This window comes from Syngnathus floridae, chromosome 13, assembly GCF_059516105.1.
Source record: "Syngnathus floridae isolate MCC-2025c chromosome 13, RoL_Sflo_1.0, whole genome shotgun sequence".
Lineage (NCBI taxonomy): Eukaryota > Metazoa > Chordata > Actinopteri > Syngnathiformes > Syngnathidae > Syngnathus > Syngnathus floridae.
Window position 1 is genome coordinate 12,495,266 of NC_142425.1, and position 21,965 is coordinate 12,517,230.

Sequence of the window (21,965 nt, forward strand, 5' to 3'; positions counted from 1 at the left end):
ATCGCAGCGTGTCGTCGTTTTGTGCTTACCGGGTTGCTAACATGCGCGTTGGGCACGCCAGCCATCCAAACATCTGTCAGTGCCAGAAAGCTAACAAATGATGTGATGGTGCCCATAGAACAGCTAACGGGACTTACTGGGATGGAGCGGTAGCTTAACAAACAAAAAGAAAACAATGACCAGAAAAATAAAAAGGCATTAAGAGAAGAGACGTGATGACGGAATGGGACTTTTTATCTTGTCGTGGGATATATGTGGACGACGGAAAAATGTGGCAATTCGGGGAATGTGGAAAATGCTATAGTCTAGATGTGGAAACTGATCGTTATGGCTGAGATGGGGCAGGGCGGAATAAGTGAAGCAAATAATTGAAATGCAAAAAAAAATCCCCAAGTTGAAACAACCGAATCGGAATTTGTTTATTTTTCTCCTTAAAGGGTAAAACAATCTGTTATGATCCGATTTTGGGAGGGAGAAAAAAAATGGATTTTATTTGAAGGCCGTATCGCTGACCCTAGGTTCAACGACAAAAAACAAATTATTAGGAACAACCCAAGTGTCTATCTCATTTCGAATATCTCGTTCTTAACACACGCTGAGTGGACGATACGCACGTGACTCGTACCGACGAGAGTTACCGATTTCGTGCTTGGTTTTCCGGCTTATAACACAGCACAATGTTGCATTAAATAATATCCCCCTTTCAATGGAACAGTATCCAACCCGTGATTCGTGTTAGTGACCACATGGCTACGTGGCGCCCCACTTGTAGAGGTCAAACTCATTAAAAGTCGTCTTATCAGGAGGCGAACTAATGGAGGCATGTCCGAGGAAGATTCCATTAAACGACGGGGCGCGTGAGCCTGGATGGCGTGGATTCTTCATGACTCCCAACGACGTACATGGGAATCGAAAAACAAAATAAATCCACATTTTCATTCCAGTTAGCCTTGCCGCCACTTTTAGCTGCCAACTATTTCCCCCCCCCCCCCCCCTTCCCGCTTGTCGTTGAGGAACACGCTGCAGGTGTTTTTCTGCAGCATTAATTTTTCATGGCCACCACGGAAGCCATCAAAGCGGGATGCTCAGCTACACTGTCAAACATTTTTCTTTTGGGCATGACGAGCTTTCGAGCAAGTCTTCAAGTGAGAGACGCGAACCTGCCAGCCAAACTCCTTTCGCGGGATGTTTCCGAGACGGGCTGCTGCCATCCTGATGAACCCCCCCACCCCAAAAAAAACCCTTGTTTCTGTCCCGGGAGTAGACTTACCTCGCTCGGCTAGGCACCGATCAAAACATCACTTAAAACAGACACCGTTGTCGTACCACCTCAACAGGGCTGGGAGGGGTGACCGGGATTAGCACTTACGCTCGGTGACGCAATAAGCGCGGAGGCCGCTCAGCCAGGCGAGCAGAAGCTCTAAAAAATTCAACGCTCCCATCCCGGCGAGCGAGCCCACGGCAGCGGTGGCCTCCTCGGATACGCCTGAATGGCTGAGTGGGTTAACGCGACATTATACAAACGCCAGCTCACGCTTTCTCCTTATTTCCCGCCATGGTACCACCCAAAGCCTTTTGACAACAACCGCCGGGAGCGAAGAGGTCAAGTGGTCGTCGTGGCTGGCAAAGATTTTTCAGAAGGGCCTTCAAAAGCTGACTGACTGGCGGTGTTTTACTAAAAGCGCGGAGACGTCTTTTGGGTGTTAAAAGTTTAATCGAGGCGAGGCAACAACAGCGTCAGACCACGGGCCAAGTCAAACACGGTGTTCTGAAATATAACTCATGAAAACACGCCATTGCAAACCTTACAGACTGTCTGAAAGCAATAAAAATCAAATCCGTGGCCACTTCTATCTTAATATAACCTGTTTTATCATGTTTTGGGAATTCTGAGGACATTTCTTGTAACACCACATGACCTAAAAAAAAAAAAAAATGCGGGATTTGTATGTTGTCGCATGTGAGAAAGTAAGAAAAGACATCTTAACTCTTATTACATATTTTTTAAAAACTACTTATCCCTATACAAGATGTAGGGTGGGGATTAAAGCGCATGCTTGATTGCGCACAGTCAGAGGTCGCAGTAATTCGGCTACAAGCATAAAAACTATCATTAACTAACTGGTTCGCTGCCGACCCGGTTAAAATGCATATTTGACGTCTTAAGCTGTCAATGGTAGCGAACGGGTTAATTTCTTTTTTCAGATAAATCACAAAATCAAGCTCGGATTTCCAAAGCGTAACATGTACACGCTTTGATTTGTCGATAGAATTAGATGTCGACTTGAATGGAGCTCCTGTAACTTTTCAACACCTCCTCAGGGGGAGAGAAGCTGTGACCACAAGTCTGCCTGGCGACCTGTGACACGCTTCACCTGCGACACCTGCACGCAGTCATCCCCGGTGTGAGGCGAATTAGCGGACGGCTGACGCAAAGCAGCCACGACAACGCCGACGAGAAACGCCGCCGGCTCGCGTCACCTTTTACAGTGTCCCAAAAAAACAAACAGCAACAACAAAACTTGTGATACTACTTTACTTTTCTCGCTTGGAACTACACTGCAAACTTTTTATCGGAAGCCTGAAGTTGCGAGTATATGTGAAAAGGTTTTCGAAAATGTCATTTTCTCATAAGTGGCATGCAAAAAAAACCCCTGAAGAGCAGAAGAAATAATTAGATTACAATAAATCAAGTGTTAATTGACTCAATTATTGTCTAGCGCCAAAAAACAAAAATGATCGTCAGCGCAAAAACTTGTTGACAAAACGCTGGCAATGTTGTTGACGCAAGTTGGCCTTTGCTCCCTAATGACGGCGCGGAGCAAAACTCGTTCCTGTAAATACGCCGAACGTGACTTTAACGCTGACTGACAGCCGGCATCGGCGGGGGAGGAATCAAAAAGAAAAACGGGACGGGCTTGCTCGGCTCGCTCCTTGATAAGTGCGCCGCGTCTCGGGAGTCGATCTCGCTCGCGTCTCGGGAGGTCGCTGAGTGACAGCTGTAAATATATCACGTCGCAAACCCGCGAGCCTCCGCCGAGGATTGCGCTCTTCTTTTAAAGGCGCGAACGCCACGCCGACAACAAACAAACCAAGGCATCTGCAAATCAATATGACTCGCCTGATTAGCATGCCAAACATTCAGGTGCAGAAAATATGAAAGGTTGGGAAAATTAAGGCCACACCTCTCGTGACACAAATTCAGAACCTGACACTTCTTCTAAATGCCTTCAAAACAAGACTTTTTAGAAAGTTTTACTCGGGGTTACGCTCGACTTCGACCAATACTTGTTTTTAGGAGTCATCAAACTTTTGCAGCAAAACAAAAATAACGAGCTTTTCGCGTGGCAAGATTGACCCTAAAACTCAAAAGCCACTTTGGATATTCACGGATGGCTTCCAAATTATTATTTTTTTGTGCATCTTATCATGACAGACCTCCCTACCAAATTTCATATTAAACCACTTTCAAGGGCTGAATTTTCAAAGAGGTTAGCATCCAGGTAGCTAGAAGAATAAATGCGCTAATAACAAGCTTCAGGACAACACTATGAGAGTAATTAACGTTGGTTTGATGTGACGTTTAATCAATTCGAGGCAATGTTGTTCCCTTCCAGATAGGCTTTACTGTTTTTCGTCTTTGCCACAAACCTCTTCCCGAGCCAAAGTACTGATTCGCTTATTTGCCCCTCCACCCCAACTCGCCTTAACGCACGTAGCCGCTAGCAATTTTTAAATAATGTCCTGTCATTGTCACCGCTGTCATCTCCGGATTAACACTTTTGAATTTAATTTTCAGTCCTCTTGAGGCAAAAAAAATTTCAGTGGAGGGGGAGCAAAACAGCCCATTGACATTTTGGGGATGCAAAGACCAACTGATGATGATCGCTCGGAGCGAAACAAGTCAAACGCTCAAATGTTGTGCAGCGCATCAAAGCACAGTGGACCGCTTAAGGAAAGTGAATCCGCTAGGGATAAAAGTGTTTATCAATAAAAGCAGAATGAAATGTGAGACGATTACTATGTCCGTTTGAAGTTTTACCATATTTACCGTAGCGTGTAAGAGAATTTTTGTTTGCAGCGAGCGGTTTGTATTATTGTTTTTTTTGCGTTACTTCATATACTGTACAAACCTGTTCTCGTTTTGTACCGAACGTGACCTTGGAAGCTAGCTTTGTACGAAACTGTGATTGCTAGCTGTAAACACACCAAAAAAAAAATCTCCTTCATTGCTTCTTATCTACGTCGGGGTGAGCTTTCCTGTTTATTTACAGTTTTTAAGCCAAAGTAGTGGAAAAACAAGTTTCTTCTTTTTTACCGCTGACCAGATGCTACGCAGCTCAACAACAACATTTGCTGAAAGGGAGCTGGGCTCAATGCTAAGCTAAACATGGGGAAAGTGGGAACGTATAATCCCCGTGGTGAGTGTACGATACAAGACTGGCGGATTAGTGTGGATTTCTGGATTTCTTCTCAGCCGTATGCTGCTAAAAAGCCATTCCGGTTTTGCTTAATGACACAAACTATTATCACTGGCAATTAGAGAGTTGATCGAGCCAATGTTTGGAGACAACAATAGCTTTGGGATTGTTTCCGGTGTCTGTGCAAACTTGTTTTGGCTCGGGCGTGTAATCCCTTTTCCTCCCTGGCAAGGCCGCTGCTCGACGCCACTTTGTCTACGGATGACTTTAAGAGCATCAAAAACAAAAAAAAAAAGAGACCCAAGACAAATGAAGAAAGAAGAAAAAGCAATCGATAGAAGAAAAGATAAACTTGGAAGTAAGACCTGGACTAGAAGAGAAAATGAATGACCTGAGGAAGAGAATGGCAACCGTAGAAGACAAAGAAAGGCCACCGCGCATCAATATAACCGTCTTGAGACGCCTCGCTCATCTTCTGCATAGCAATGGCGTCCGCGTTATCTCAACGTGGCTCGATGAAAGCCAGCGAGGTTGATTTATCCGCTCGTCTCGACTTATTACCGCATACTTGAACTTGTGCTTGGGAAAAGTTGGCAGCCGCGCGGCCGCTTTTCTCCAGCCCTTCTCGGAGAAAGAATACGGCCGACACATAACAATGAGCAGCTCGAGGCGGCCTGAAGAAAAAAAAAAAAAACTTCCATCATGTCACAGTGCGCCAAGGTTTCCTCATACTGCTTTTTGCACACAATAGCATGTGGCTAAGCTTACCACGGGGTGCCTTTTCTTTTTTTTTTAACTTCACAAGCATCTGATTTTGGAGGGCAACCAAAGGAGGTAGGGAAAAAAAAAAGTAATTTTATTACATTTATTTGATCAGTGTCTTGTATTGTAACGTTGCATCAGTATTAAACCCACCTGAATACTTGAGCTAACCTTTGCATGAACCAGCGAGCTTCCTGTGGATTTTTACTCGGCTGCTTTTCCGCTATGACGAATGTTAAAATGTGTTTAACTTGTTATCCGCAGAAGGCGAGCACTCGCAGAGATGTCTATCGCTGCGGGCCCGACGCAAGGTTTAACCGGGTTTAATCCGCCCCTCGAACAATCCGACACCGGTTAGCGTTGCAACAAAACTGGTCTTCTGCCATGCTTTAACAGAATAGGCTGACACATGAAATGATATTTATCTTTGAATCGGGTGAAGCAGCATGTGGCTCACGAAAGCACACACACAGTTGCATTTAAATCTGGGAGGAACGAATTATTGTTCCCATGTCAAAGAGATGACGGAAGAAAAACAAAAAAAAATCTTGTTTGCCTAAAAGCATCTGGAGGTTGAGGTCAGAGTTGTGTCTTAGGCCTTCCAGCTGTTTGGCTTCGCTGCTCACTCCGCAGCATTGTGACCCCCCCCCCCCAAAGGAGATTAATTGAAAAGTTAAACGAGTTGTTTTTGGCCGGCTTTGGACTTTAATTGACTCCCGGCTCAGGCTGTTTATCCGAGCGCTATCTATATCAGCCTCTTAATCACGGCGGCCTATCTTAATCACATCTGTCCATCCTTAAGCGTGTCTTATTTACCCCTTTTGACGCACCTCTTCACTTTCCTCGGCGAGGAGGAGGAAGATGTTGATGATGACTCTCGCCCCTAAGCTCAGCACTTGGTGCTCAAAACAGGCCTGATCCTCGGCGCAAAAACATGCCGTCGCGCTTGAAGTAGAACAAGGCTTATCATGGCGTCGAGCAAAAAAAAAAAAAAAACAATCGAATAATGATATCAAATTTTTGGAGTGGTTCCGATTGAGTTCCAAACCAAATCCACCTTTTTGCCGCATAACGCAAGCAAATCTAAGAGGAGTAAACACAAAATCAACACAATGATTACCCCAGTGACATGGCGGCACATTAGCGCCCGCCCGCCCGCCCGCCCGTCTCACTCATCCCAAACGTGACGCTAATGAGGCGCCAAATCCCAAACGGTGCCGGCAACAGAGCAATCAGGGCGCTTTTGTTAAACAGACGCTGGTGAACGCAAAAACACCCGAGGCATCGTGTCAAATAGTGGCACGTTTGTTAGTTCGTTAACAGACGCTCAGGACCGCCTCGTCTCGTCTCGTCGGGGTCTTTTGATGATGTCACGGTTTATTGTAGAGTGAAACCTAAAGTCCAATCTTGCCCGGTGAGCCATAATTTAGGTTTTTTTTTTACGTTTAATAAAGTAACTGTCAATTTGACATTTTAAAGTCTCACAGCAGGAGGAACAAAAAAAACTCTCAACATCTCAAATTCCTCAGCTCAATTTGGGGCCCAGTATGTCCTTGGCCACGGGCAAAGTGAACAAAAATCACATTTAAGCATTCTTACCTGTCACTTGTGTGACAATTTGACGTTCACAGAGTTCAAGTCGATGGAAAAATGTCTGGGGATTTTTTTTTACTGGTTTTACAAGATTTGCAGGGGTTTCCCATGACCTTGTGCCTGAAGACAATTGGGCTGTCGGATTTCGCCCCTTCCCAACAAAAGACGTTGAACGACCGCCGACTATCTTAAGTCTACTAAGATTGAATTCAATAAATGTGTTCATTTCGGAGTGAGCCACAAACTCAAATCGTTTATAACGGGAACAGCTGAAATCTCTCCATATATGTTGGAAAGCTTTGGTCGAGATTTTCAGTAGTCTCATGAGATGTGTAGATGTTTCATAAGATTTGCAGAGGATTCGCCAGATTTGTAGACATCATAAGATTTGGAGAGATTTTGCGGGATTTCCAAAAGGTTCTGCGAGATTTGTATGGGAGATTTGCAGGCGTCGTCAGATTTATATACGTTTTGGACGGTGTGTAAAGAGCTTGTTAGATTCGTAGTTATTTTGGAAAATTTGAAAAGGCCTTTTAAGATAATCAGGTTGTGCACAAGATTTTCTGAGATTTCATGGAAATTTGGGGAGCTTACGTTGAAATTGTTATTGTCAGAGGTGTCATGGATTTTACAGATATTTTGCAAAAAGGAATTAGCAGATTTGAAGATGCCTCACAAATATATTTTTGTGTGATTTTTACACAATTTGGAAGGATTGTAGGAGTTTGATGATCTTTTTAGAGATTTTGCATGATTTGGAGTTACGCAAGTGTGGCGGTATTTGTAAAACGTTCTTCACAGCACTTTGTTGGCTATATCTTTTGAGAAATATTGTACAAATTCATCTTTCAGAGCTATTTCAATTTCGAGCATCCACTGTGACAATTTGATATACTTCACGACGTATATCGGGTGAAATTTCAGGGCCCGCTAGGGAACATAAGCGTAAATTCACAGGTAGGAGAAGATTACAAAAAGAACGGCAGCTTGAATGGAAGCGGGACTTAAAAGTACATCTATGAAAAGATGTTTACCCAGCAATCGCACAATTCCATAATCACCGACATTCACAAGTCAACAAACGCTTAAATATCGTCAAGTTGAAATTCGAGTGGGCAGCGGGGTTTGGACGCTAACTTGAAGGAATCCAACCCCGGATTCATCGTGAGGAATGCCAGGAGGCAAAACCGACAAGCATCCATCGCTGGCTCGTTTTTCCAGCTCCACATTTGTTTTGTTTTTTTCGTAGGGGCAACCGCGGGAATGCAGAGATGCTCCTGCGGATATTTTCAACACATTAAAAAAGGCTCAGGACCGAGCTTGTTATTACCGTGGCTGTCAAATGAAACTCTCAGCCACTTGTGTTTCTCTTAATGTGTTTTGTTTTTTTTCTCTCTCTTTTAACTTGGCTCGGTCAACGAGTGCGAGGTGAATGCAATGACAGTCGACTATGTTTAGCCCTAACGACATAATTGCACACTTTTTTTTTTTCTCAGTCTTTACAAGAAGAGGTGCAGTGGTATTTTCGTGGAGGAACATAGATGGTTATCAAAATGTGTGAAATGAAGGGGGGGAGACAAGATTGTATTGTAATGAAGGCATTCACAGCCACTTTGTGACATAGCTTTCATCAGTGATGGTTTTGTACTTTTTTTTTTAAATCATATTTGCAGGCAATCATTAAAGTTAAGGGGGGAGTGGTTTGTGACTTTTACAATTGCGTATTAACAGGAGTGGACTCATTTTGACACTTTTATGAATTTTGATTATTTTGTAGAGGTAAAACCTTTTCCATAAGCTTGAAACAAATGCATTAAAAAAAAAAGTGATTTTTTTTTAGCAAATTACATTTGAATGTTTTGTGCAATCGTCAAATTAAATCATGTACTAATTAATCAAATTAATTTTGGCGCACACCAATGTTTTTATTTTCATCTTTTGATAAAGATTGTGTTGTACATTTTTTTTTTATTTGTTCAAATAATTGTAACGTTTTACAAACTGAAAAATACCTTCACCTTGATAAGAATTCATTTTGTTTTCTGAGATATTTTATTTGTATTTTACAATGCTCACAGCTAATATTTTTTTAAAACAGGACTGTTAAATTCTGTGTTTGTTATTTTTGCATAAATTAAAAAAAAATTATCATCACAGCGCGTCGAGGGTCGAAAGTTTGGTGAAGGCCATTTATGAAAAGCGAAAAGATCCAGTGAATAATGGATGACAATGAAAAAATCATGACCCTTAAATGTTACCAAAATATGACATCAAATATACATCATGATGTACTACACTCACAATATGTACAAACAAATATTACAAAGAGGGCACAGCATCACTTTAGTTGTGTCATTTTGTTTTCGCAAAGAAGAATAAAGAATAAAAACTGTTCGCACCTGTTCAATCAGGAGCTTCTTACAAAAAAATTAAAAATGACAAATTACTTGGGATTTACTGAGAACACAATCAAAATATTGTGGACAAAAGAAGGAAAGAAATAAAAACTCACCAAAACCTTTAACACCAGGCGAGTTATTACACAATGCGGCACCTGTAAGAAAAAAAAATAAAAATTCAGTATCAAGTTGAGGAACAACACGAGTCGTTTGTTCATCTGTGTTGTCCAATCTCAGGTGGCCAAAGTTTGCCTCCCGTGCGTTCGCCTCGGCCGACTTAGCATTAAAGTGCAACGCAAACAAAGTTAAAAAGCAACTTTTGACTGGGGGGGATAAATTGAAACAGATAATTGCGAGCAAAATTGCTATTTCTGGCGCAGAGAAATGTCCTACATTCTCTTTGGATGCAGGTAAAAAGTGGGGGCGGAGTGATTTCTTTCTTTATTTTTCTTTTTTGTCTCCAGGGCCCCCCAAAAAGATGCGCGATGCTCTCGCTGAGGAAGCCTTTTGTTGCCGTAAATTGACAGTGTCAGTTTCCCCACTCGGCGGCGTATACTTCAGGGAACGACGATGGGATGTAACACGGATGGGCGTCAGTCAACGTGACAGTTGTTTTTTCCTCTTTCTTTAAAATGAAGGAAAAAGGGAGGGAGGGTGGGTCTTCTTTTTGTGTAAGGCGAGGCGGGAATAGGAATTAATACACCTACACTCCCCCTTTTTCCCTTTAGGACGGCGTGCATCCTCTTTTTCTTTGTACTCGCATCGTAATTACTGGTGGGCGCCAGTTTGGATGTGATCCAGGCCGCCTCCTTCGCACTTTTTTTTTTTTCTGCAAGTATAATTTTTTGACAAGAGAGACTTTTTCCTTAACTTTTTGCTTGTTTGCGTGTTGGGAAAAAAAAGTGTAGTGTTCTTTTTTTTTTTTTTTGACAAGCATAGCAAAAATACAAGCAAAAAAAGTTTTTGGTGCTCCATTTCGATAATGTGCCAAGACACATGGATTGACTAGTTCTTCGTCATCAGCGGGACTCCAATTGGACCTTGGATGCTTTCTTATTAGAAGAGATCCACTCGTGTCTTCACCTTTTTTTTTTTTTTGCTATAATCAAGAACAAGTAATTTGAAGTACAGCACAAGGCTTTTTTTTTTAACACCCAAAAAATACATTGCTGCAATTTATTTTTATTGAGTCTCCGTGTAAATACAATGTACAAGGGTCTTTCTTGTTCTGCTCGAGAATTGAAAGAGGACAATTGTTCGAAAGCCTTGAGCAAAAAAATCATTATTACTAAGAGCAATGTGCTTTTTTGTCATCTTCCTTTTCCTGCTATTTTTACAAACTACATATGATGTTTGTGTGCCCTTTTTTTTTTTCTTCTTCAAATAGGCCATGGCACCTTGGCAGATACGTTCTCCCTAAGGTTGCGGACAAGTCTTATTGGACCTGGAAATGTTCGAGCAGAGCCAATGAAAAATACATAGATTGGCGAACGCCGCGCTCGTGTATTTATAACCTCGTTGCAACCAACGAGAACGCTTACATCCACTTTGTCAAGGGGCAGAGCAGATGAATCTAAACAACAACAAAAAAACATAGGTGTCAAACCCAAGGCCCGGGGGCCAGATACGGCCCGCCGCCGCCTCATTTTATGTGGCCCGCGAAGACAACTGAACTCAACTGACATCAACGGCAATTATGCAACATATGCGGCGCAGCGTATACAATTGGTTAATCCGTCAATGAAACATTTTCTGTGACAAGCTGCTAAAAGATGCGATTAGACGCGACATGAGAAGAAGCTCCGCACTCGGCTGTCACACACTTGTGACAGCATTAACAACGCGGCGTCAGAACGCGCCACCAAGAAATGCTTTCCATTCAGTTAGGCAGACTTTTTGTTTGTTTTGTTTTAGGCCACAGAGGAATCAAAATTAGGTTAATTATAAAGAAGCCACAAACCCAAAAAAAAAATAAAGAATCGAGATTGACAAGCCAGTCTTCCATAATAGATGCCTTCAGACAGCTCTAGAATTTTGGCGACATGAAGCAATGGGACATTTTGACTTTTTAGCTTTTAGCGTTAGCTTCTTATTAATATGCACAATCTCTCAAAGTTAAAAAAGAATGCCCGAGTTACCCAGGCCGGGTTTAATCCAGTGAGGAAGAGAGTAAGACACTGCATTCATGCAATCAAACTTTTACAGACTTTACATTCGGTGGAAGAATAATCATTGGATGTAACATTTTCCGGTGATAAACGATTGCCTTACATCACAAGCGAGACATAAAGCGGTGCACCGCCATGATGTATAGACACCATGTGAGGACTTTGGTCTTGGGTGTAACCTAGCACCACACACACAAGAAAATGATTTGGGTCAGTAGGTAATTGCATTCGGGAATCACGGGGGACTCGACGGCAATTAATTCCACCGACGCTGAACCGGTTGAAATACGCACTCGTCTTGTTTGCTGCCGTGTCAAAACGGTAACGGATGTTGACGCATTTTGAGTCAGCACAAAAAAAAAACAGACCAAAAAAGTTAACAGGAAATCATAGCGTGTCGTTCAATTCAGTCGTTTTTTCTCATCCTAACGTTTGTGTATAATTTTTGTTCTTGCAAATGACGCTGTTTTGGCAACAGGCCGCCACAGTCATTTGAGAGTGTTTAGCGGCTGGCATCGGAGAGTGTATCAGTCACACACAGCGCAGAGTGTGTTCCCATTAGCCCGCAGCGGCCCGGCTGCCTAATCTCAGTTTAATCACTTAGCGGCATCCCGAGCTAAACGAGAGGGGAGGAAGAGGCAGGAAATGTCATTTTTGGCACAGCACGAGTTGGGCTGTCCGGGACGGTTGGCTTCATGACGAAGCATTTCCTTGACTGGTTGAAAATGCTCGTTGACAGGAAGTGGAAATGTGCACCAGAGGACTTGGCTGATATGAACTTTTTTTCATTTTGACTGCAAATGCGAAGTGACACATGGCAAAGCGACTGTAAAAAAATCTCTTTGTTAAATTTGAATTTTTGGAATCAAAAATGCATAAACCTAAGCATTCTTTGTGACAAAAATATTCAATAAAAACAAAAATTACAAATATTCTTGTAACTTTGGTTTTATTTCAAGTTTAATATTATAATAAGACAATTATTTTTTACTTTTTCAGACTTTATTTACTTTTTTGTTACTGTAAGATTGACTTCATGCTTCTAAATATAAAAATAAATAAAAAAATACAACCAAACTTTAATATATGCCAAATTTTGTTGCGTTTTGGGAATAGAAAATTACGGAAAAAAAATACAAAACTCCCCAAAAGCTGTCTCAACCACATAGCAACATAACAACGACGACTAGCGTTTTGTAAATAGCAACACAAACGAGGGTAAAGGCACAAAACAGAGGCCACAGGTAGCGCTAGCATGAAGCCTCTGAGTTTATTAAATCAGCCCAACCGGCTTGCGGGTTAACAGAGTAAATCCAAAAATCCTTCAAAAGTGCTTAAAGCCCAAAAGGAATAAATGGAAATACGCCACCCGCCACTATGGCGCCACGTGTGCGTATAATCCCAAATCGGCACCCGAAAAGCCTCAACGGTAAATAGCTGTTTGGGAAGGGCTAGCAATGACTTTAAGCGGGAAAAACAGAAAGTAATCAAAACCTTTAAAGTGATTAATGACATACAGATAATCTGTGCTTGAGCTGAGGGGAGATCGGCGGCGGTGTAATTGCTCCCGTTAATCGTGTATTAATTTGTTGACTTGTTGAGATTTCTTTTCGACTTGCCAGCGTCTTGAAATTAAGGACGATTAAGTTTGTGGATGATGTAGTGGGAATTTTGAATTTCCAGACAAATTGCTGTTCACTAAAAGAACCTTGCTAAAAATTGAAATTGATGCAGTGATTTCAAGAGAATGCTTTCGTTGAGCCGCCGACTTTCAAAATATGAACTAGTTGGCCTGGAGGAAAAAAAATCTAGAATTCCAAACCAGTTACACACACATACCAAGTCAAAATTCATTTGAACTGAACTGCCGTCAAAAGTATGTGATAATTAACTCAAACGGACCACATTTGTTTTTCCGCCCCAAAACTAATCTGCCACACACTTTTTGGGCTTCTCAGTTAAAAACAAACTGTATGTATTATAAAAATAAGATAAAAAAATTAAAAATGTGTTTGGGGTTTAAAATTGTATTTCAGCTAAATGAGCAGGATGAACAAGCTACACAGACAATGGTTTTCACCCTTGAAAGGAGATTTTTTTTTCCAAATCGGCATTGTCTCGTGCCGATTTTTTCCCACTTTCGGCTAAAAAAACCAAGCCTGGAGGCACAACTCGACGGATACGATAGCGGCAGCAGGTGCCCGATCGGCTTCAAAGGATCATGTGGAAGCTTCTCGTCCCCAACCGACAAGATAAGAACGTCTCGGCCCTCGCAGCCACTCATTTAACGATATATCGCACCCCCGTACTCCCCCCCCCCCATGCACGTTCTCCACCGAGCCATCTGATGTTTGAAGTGTGAACGTGCGAGATGGAAGTAAGAAAGCAAGGACGGAAGGAAAAAGGTCAGCACGCATTCATCCTAACAGGCCGGAGGGACAGCTAGAAAAATGGCAGCGAAATGAGTTTGTCGTGTTCTGGCGCCAACTATTAAAAGCCGCAGCAGACGGTGGCATCTTCGGACGCTATTCATCAATGAAAAGAAGATACTCACGATTGGTTTGGATCAGGGAAAGGAATGGCAGAGCAAGTCGTGTGCAGCCCAAGTGACTCACATCCCCTTCTCTGCCGATCGCTGTCGAGCATCGCAAGGAGGCAAACATTTCCAAATATGGAGAAACTATGAAGTCAGCAATGGAGGGGCAATGTCACTTTTGGTTTACTTTTGCTGGGAATGTCAAGAGAGAGCCAGTACTGCGGTGCATAGCTTACAAATCAAAATATTGGAAGCTGCCAGCCCAAAAGCCTTGGTTCATAAGTGAAAGCCTTTAAATGAAAAACTATCTAGTTTTAATGTGCTTAGTACAAGGCCTTCAATTATGATTGACATGTCCATGTCTTTGGAATTCATCCCAAAATGGCTTCGTCAAAACAAAATGGCCGACTTCCTGTTCAATTTTGTGTTGGAGTTCAAACTTTTTCGTGAGTTCTTGAATTTCACCACAATTCTCAAAAATTTGGAGAAACTTTGAAATGATAATCAAACTTAGAATCCAGCAAAGTATAAAAATTCAATGCCACTTTGAACATCAAAATTGTGCCCATTTTTCTTGACTGTTTGTTTGAAATCCGAATCAGACAAACTCATGGCAGTTAAAATGGCGCAGTCAGTAGTAAATAAAACAACAAAGTGTTTCTTTTTTTCATTACAGGGCGGTTTGTCCAATTGATGTTTGAATGAAAGACGTGTCCCAGAAAAAAAAAAAAGCTTCTTCACAGCCTGTTTATCCCACTTTTAAATTGTACTTGCGCATTCCGCCTGTCCACCGCCGTGGCTCTCTTCTTTTTTTTTCGCAGAGAAAATTAATATCCAAGAAACTTGTAATCTGCTCTTGCGTAACAGGAATTTGTCTGCGGCTTTTATTGCTCAACGTTGCAGGATACATCATGTGCGCGTGTTTACCGTATACAGCACAAATGATTGCGAGCGGACGCTCCATAAGGGAGTTTGTATCCGGGGGAGATTACCAGAAAGTTCATAAACCTGCGTGCTAAATCAAACATGTCGAAAAGTTGAATCCATGGAAAATGATATCACGAGGCCATTTTCTAAATCTGAACACTATCCAATCCTAAAGGAGACAATGTTATGACATCATCGATGACCTCAACCTGAGGTCATTGGCTTGTTACAATCTCCTACTGAGTTTCACACGGAGACTTTAAAGAAGCCGGTGATTGATAGCGGTTCACGTAGCGCTCGTCAGTGTGCACAAGAGTCACCCGGCGCACATTCTTGGCGCGCCTCGCCGCATTTGCGTACGTGTTGCGACATATCTGTCGGGTGGGTGTTAAAACGGAGGAATAATATTTCTATTGTTAAAGCTCCAAAACAACAACGCTTAAAATCTCGAGTACAAAATAGACGCATCCAAATTCAGAAGAACCGCTCATTATAAAATATAACTTGTATTTTTCAGCCGGTCGTGTAATTATGCTACATCTTGTAATTTTCCGTCTTTCATGGCACGAATTGAGTTTAAAATGGCGGACTAGTCAAGAGGACTTGTCTCTCATAGTAATATTCTCTTCTTGGCTCCTGTTAATATCACCTTCATCACCGCTGACCCCTGCGGCACTCCTGGGGAGTCATCAGACTTTAATTATACCTTTTTAATCACTACAATGTAATCTTCAGAGTAAATGGACCCTCTTTTTTTTCTTTTTCCAGACATTCGCACAATCTGCTACTTTGATTAACAAAGGCGCTTAATTCTTTCCTCTCAATGAACGTCAATGAGTCACTTCCTTGGCACGTTTTATTTAAATTTGTCCCTCTTGGAATTGCTATGTGTCATTATTCTTGTTGTAAATTGGACTTTTTTTTTCGGGGGCAGCACCATGTGGCCAAACTAACATTAATTTTTAAGCCATGTTTTTATCAGGATAACCACACAAAGATGTGTAAGGTGAGCTAAAGGCGTGGCAACTTTTACAGTTAACATTATTGTTTTTTATACTTTTACAACAGGCAAATTTGTAAAAATATCTATAGAGACCTTTGTACCTGGTTGGTTAATAAATTCCTTATCACAATTGCATGGACAACAAAAATGGCGGTCAAACATTTTGCTTGCCCTCCATTTTGTCAGATATAATTTGTCGATGAACTTTTGAAGCACTGATGAATACGTTGGTTAAAAAAAAGCCTTTCAACACAAGGCCATTCTAACAATGTCCTGAAAACATTTTTTTTAAATACTCTGCCTGTTCCACAACAACTATTTTTATGCTGTTTTTTCCAAACAGACTGCAGCAGTGCATTATCAAAAAAATTAAGGACAAAGGCACATAAATCACAATAATTGCAATGTGATTTCACACAAGTGGCGATCAAGAAGCGTATATTATCGCGATGTCAATGCGCTTTGACTCCGCGTGTGAATAAACGAAGAGGAAAAAGAGCTCGATTGTAGTTGTTAAAAGAGGACACACACATAGTGTGAATTTCAAATCAATAATACGAAGCCCACCTCCTCCACCCGCCCAGCGCCCCGACACCCCTTGAGAGCAGCCGCTATCAAACCGAATACATCTGCGTCGCTCAGAACCGTTTCTGACTGCATTAAAAGCGGCGGCGCTCTTTTAAAAAATAAAGAGGACACGTTTGACAGTGTTGATGATGTTAAAGTTGAAAGACGTTTTGAGCCGCGGACCCTCCTGGTGGGTTCGTTGCAGTCACTCAGGCACATTTTAATGGGGCTACGGCGGTGGCTCTGCGTGAGTCGTCGTCGTCTGAGAGTTGAGACTTAAGAACTTTGTGAGGAAGTTTCAGTTTCTACAGGTATGACCATCCTCAATCTAAGGATCCCATAAGAATGTTTCATTGGAGTATCCAAATCTGGTTCTGAAATCCAGATAACAATCCTGATTGAAAAGATCAGGATCATTATCTGGATTTCAGTAATATCATTTTGTTTTTAAAATACTTGTTTAGATTCAATGTCTATTTAAATTGTACAATATATATGGCACAATGGGTGACAATAAAATGAAGGTTTTAGGGATAAAGCTGCTGTATTGTTTTTGATGGATACTTGATTATGTTGGTGATACATAGATTAAAAAAAACACTATAGGAGAATTTAGCATAAAAAATGAGAACCATTTATGGACTGATATAATCTATAGATGCTGAGAAAACTTCAAGATAATAATAAACCCATTGGTGTTTGATAACAGTAGACAACTAAAAGTAGTAATTCCTGAACTGGTTATAATCAATAATAATCATATTTAAAGCCCCTGTGACAGTTTGACGAATCTGCGTCTTCAACTCAAGGGGCTGGGTTTACTTCAAACAGCTAACCAACAGGCTAACAAGCTCGCATTGCCCTTATGGTTGTCTCTCCCCAAAAGTTAAACATTTCGAGACATTTTCTTTTCAATGGCTCAAAGGTTCGTCCTTCGCATGGACGAGCAGCCTGCCACTCGGCTAAAAACAGACACGAACAGAGAAAGAGACGCCCAAAGTTTGAAGAGAGAGGGAAAAAAAACTTTCCCCAACTTCACTTGGCTTTTTTTTCCCGTTAGCTAGTGACTAGTTAGCCGAGAGTTGGCCCGACTCGTCATGCTAGTTAAACGAGTATTGGAACGTCGGCACCATGGTGTGCCCACGCCCTCCTCCCCCCGTCATCCACGTCCGAATCTCGGCCACGCTCACGCATTCTTACCGCCGCTAACACAGAGCCCGAAAGACGAAGCCGCTTCTGTTGCCAACCGCACGTCAAACATTTCCTCAAACTCTCGCGTCAGCTCAACGCAACCGCGCCCGGTTCAGGCTCGGCTCGGTTCGGTTTACCTTTTAGTTGGGGCTTTCGAGGAAATCAAAAAGATAGGAAGACGGTCAGAATCCTCGGGGAAAAAAACAGCCCAAACTTCTTGATCCTCAATTATGGGAGAGTTTTGTGGCCAGTGACGTCACGCGGTGAAATTCCGAGCCGAGGTTTGCCCATGTAAGGCAGCAGGCCAGCGGGGACAGCCAGCCGGGACACCCCGCTTCTTCGCACCGTCACCCGGCCAGCTCAGCGCCGACGCCCTCTTTTCTAAAGTGGAAGTATGTTTGTCTTGAAAAAGAAAAAAAAAAAAGAAGTTGAATCAAACTACTTATAGCAGTGGGAATGTTCTAGAACACATACAACTTAAAACGAAAATTAAATGTACAATTAAATATCATCACGAGCATCAATAAAACATTAACGTCAAAAATGTCAAATTAAAAAGCCATTGTAACATTATGCACAGTTAAAACACTTCACTACATATTTTTTAATTAATTTATTGAATTAAAATCAGTGGTGACTGCTGCAATAGGGGCACTGCCCCTCCACACATGATCATCACTTTTCTAGAACATAGAAATTAATGAAAACATATATTGAAATATTTTTATCACCTATATGGATCATAACTGTGTTTTCAGGCTCTTAAATGCCATTTAATCATGCAAATTACCTTTTTTCCCCCTGTTCTAGTTGTCTTGTTTCCTAAGTCTACGTCTGTTTCGATTGCACGTTCATGACTTCATGCAAATAAATGCTAACTGCTTCCCCCTCTGCTTATCTTGATAGCTGAGTGTTTTTACAATGCTGACATTGTGTCGTGTGTCTAAAAACATGCAAATTCATATTGATGTTATCATTTATGAAAACCAGCACCGAACATTTCCAAGTGAATCGTCGCTCTGTCACGGAAACGAACAAAATCGTCTTGTCGCTCGACTGCATCTGATCGCAATGTGCTGCCAGCAATCAAATATTTGGTTGTTTTTTCTTTCTCCCCATCAGGAAGCAAAAACAGCACACGCAGATGCAACACGCTGATTAAAACCCCCCAAAGTATTTTAGCTCTTTTCGCATCTTAGCCTCCTCGTCCGCAGGTTGCTAAAGCTAATCTCATTTGTAACGTGTGACGTCTTAGTTCCTAATTTCCAAACGGAGCCGCTAGTGACGCCCCATCGCCCATGTGCCGGAAAAGCCGATTTCAAACAGACACCCCGGAACAAGAACTCAAGTTCGCAATCAAGGAGCAATTAGCATGCTGCGTTAGAGGACATCGGGAGCTTTGATGTCTCGCCTTTCCTTGAGATGATGCCTTTCAATTTCACACAAGTACGGGAGCGGGGTTACGCTTTCAGGGTCACAGATAAGTCTCTCTCCAGATAGGTTTTTATCGTAATGTCACCATTTTAGCAACAAGCCGGAGAGAATCGCTTTGGCGTCTAATATCTTTTACGCTCTAGCCTTATAGCATCGTTGCCATCATTGAACGAAGCACAATTTTATTTCAAATTGATCGAGTAACAGTGAGTTAAAACTAAGAATTGTAGACTGCCTACAATGCATTAATAGTCGAAAAACAAGTCGTGGATGACAATTTGTTCCAGGACGGATATCCTGTTTGATTCTCAGGTTGTAACACTGCCCACACAGACACCACTTCCCCCCCTTGCGATGAGTTAAACCTCAAACGCAGAAGACAGCAGCTGCACCCTTCACTTCCTCTTTCAACGTTTGATTGAATGCTCACCTTTCAAATCCTCGACGATTCAACTCGCACTGGCTTCCACCAGATCGACAGTTTCCAGGAATCAGAGGTGGCCCGTTTGATTCACGACTTGAGTCAAACGACGTTGCATTCTGCAGCAGAAACAAAACCGGCAAGAAATATTAGTTTCTGAAAGGCTTTAAAAAGGAAAACTCTTGATTTCAGAGGATGCTGCTTATTAGATTTAGGGAGCAAGTATTTTGTTTTTGCACAGGGTCGTTACACAAGTTATCAATGCCGTGGCATTTTGAGTTCAAAACAAAATAGCATCAACCCATTCATGCGGGTTCATTTAGACTTTTTGAAACAGAGCAAAACAAAAATGTTAGAAAAAGAAAAATATTTCGAAAAGACTGTCAGACATTCAGTTTTTTTCCTCTGTCTATGTGGCCTAGTGACAGGTCAGGGCTAACCAACATTTTGCATCAATGTAATATGAAAAGATTATTCCAGTGATGTTTTTTTTTTTGGGTTTTATTCACAAGGAACGGTGTCAAGCTGAGAAAAACAAGACTTTTATAGCAAGCAGGAACAACAAGCGTGTCTGGGAAGCGCATACGCCGCCTTAATTAAGAGTGTAGATAGCGCAGATTAGTCTGCAAGCACAGCAGCCACGTTAGCGGGCCAGTCACGCCTAATAAGCAAGCAACAAAAGTCGGCAGCAAGCAGGCAGAATGACGACGGAAAAAAAAAAACAATGTCCCAAAGCCACTCATCAAACAAGTCAGCGTCTTGATGGAGACCCTAGATTGTGCTAATGAATTCTAATTCTTGTGTTTGAGCATGTAAATCAAACAATCCCCGCCCGGAGCTAACGCATTAGTTAAACGTGGATGCGGGATTGTCATGCTGCAAACCTTCAAAGCGCTCCTCGTTTTGTCATTGTTGCCCCCAAATCGGTTGTGCTGATGTGCCATGAAGAAAAAAACAACATTCAGATATGTGGAAAATGTGGCATTTTTAGTGATTGTGCGGTGAGGAATTTTGTCCATTTTTTTTGTGGGAATTAAAGTGGAATTAAAGTTTTTGCATTGGATAATTATTATTATTATTTGTCAAAGGGTTTATAATTCTATCTAGAGCGTGAATAAATGGATTACACATATTTGTAAAAGAAAAAAAAAGTGACAAAAATTGGCAGAGGGATTTCAAAATTCAACCAAATATTTTCAAGGAATTTTGACAGAATTTAGATTTATGAAATTTGACCAAATTTGACAAAACTAAAATATTGGACACAGCAATCCCTTTTTTTTTTCAAATTCCACAAAAAATTGTGTAAATAATTGCAATTTCAAAATTCAACCAAATATTTTCAAGGAATTTTTACAGAATTTAAGTTTATAAAATTTGACCAAATTTGACTAAACTAAAATATTGGACACAGCAATCCCTTTTTTTCTGAAGAATGTTCTGAACTGTTCTTAATAAAGAGAAAATGGAATTGGCTGTACTTTTTAGCGGCCTTCACAAAAGTTGAGTTTGGTGTAAATAAACACATCAGGCCTCGGTGACCTCACAACATGGCGCATCTCCCAGTTGATCCTTCTTTGAAAGAATCTTCCTTTTTCCTTCCTTTCAAACGACATCAGATGACAGAGTAATCCCGCCATCATTATCAACATCAAAAACAAAATGCGGCAGGGCTAGCTAGCCAGCTAGCGCTAACGGGATGATATGGATTATACTGGGACAACCGACCTTGCCCTCCCGCTTGTTTTTTTTTTTTTTTTTTTGATGCCTGCCAGTGCCACTGCAGCACTCGGCCAATAAAAAGCCAAATAGCCCGCCTGATGATTAAGGTCATTCATGTAAGCTTCTAATGGCGTAAAACGGGGGGTAGTGATGCATAGATTTGGTTGTCCTCTTCATAAAGTCTTTTTGGTATTGCTCGATGGACTTTAATAATCATTTTTTTGCTCGCCCCTCCCTCCATGTTGCTGTTTTGTGCAAATGACACCTTGGCGTTCCCATTTTTGTGAATAGTGGCGAATAGCTTTTATGTAAAAAGGTAAAGGCATTAATTTTTTTTGGGGGGGGGCTTTTTGCTCCCTACTTCTTCTGTTAACGAAGAAGGAAAAGTTTTCCTGACCTGTCGTTGGTTTTCAAATCAATGTCCCAATCACAAATTTAATCCGCCTCGTTTATCCCGGGATGACCGTGGATCCGACAGGGACTTTTCCCGCCAACGTCCCCCGAGGGCTCAGCTTCGTTAGGCCCTCCGCAGTGATGGAAATGTGTTGGACTAATTTGTCTTAAAACGGGATGGGCCCCATATTAGTCCACTCATCCGTCAGATTATCCCTCGCTGGACGGTAGCATGTCTTCTCTTTGGGCGAGATTATCTGCGACGTCAATTCGACATCAAGTGTGCCGTTAAAGCGACGCTAGCAAAAAAAAAAAAAAGGATCAATTTGGTTAATCGATGTCATGTTGGACATATTTCTCTCGCAATTGTGTTTGGAATTCCCTCTTGGTGAGCGTGACCTTGCCCAGGTTGTAGATGCGACATCTGG

The 21,965-nt window shown here is 41.7% G+C and overlaps 1 protein-coding gene across 7 annotated transcripts in view; it reads right to left on the minus strand.

The window, feature by feature from the left end:
• lpp (LIM domain containing preferred translocation partner in lipoma) overlaps positions 1-21,965 on the minus strand; it is a 69,232-nt gene that overhangs the window by 35,238 nt on the left and 12,029 nt on the right. For 2 of the 7 annotated variants that reach the window (XM_088394081.1, XM_088394077.1), the window contains exons 2-4: positions 19,432-19,541; positions 17,705-17,969; positions 9,289-9,330 (exon numbers count right to left, since the gene is read on the minus strand). The gene's annotated coding sequence lies outside the window, so the exon portion shown is untranslated. The other 5 variants (XM_088394079.1, XM_088394083.1, XM_088394080.1 and 2 more) reach the window with 5 other exon arrangements.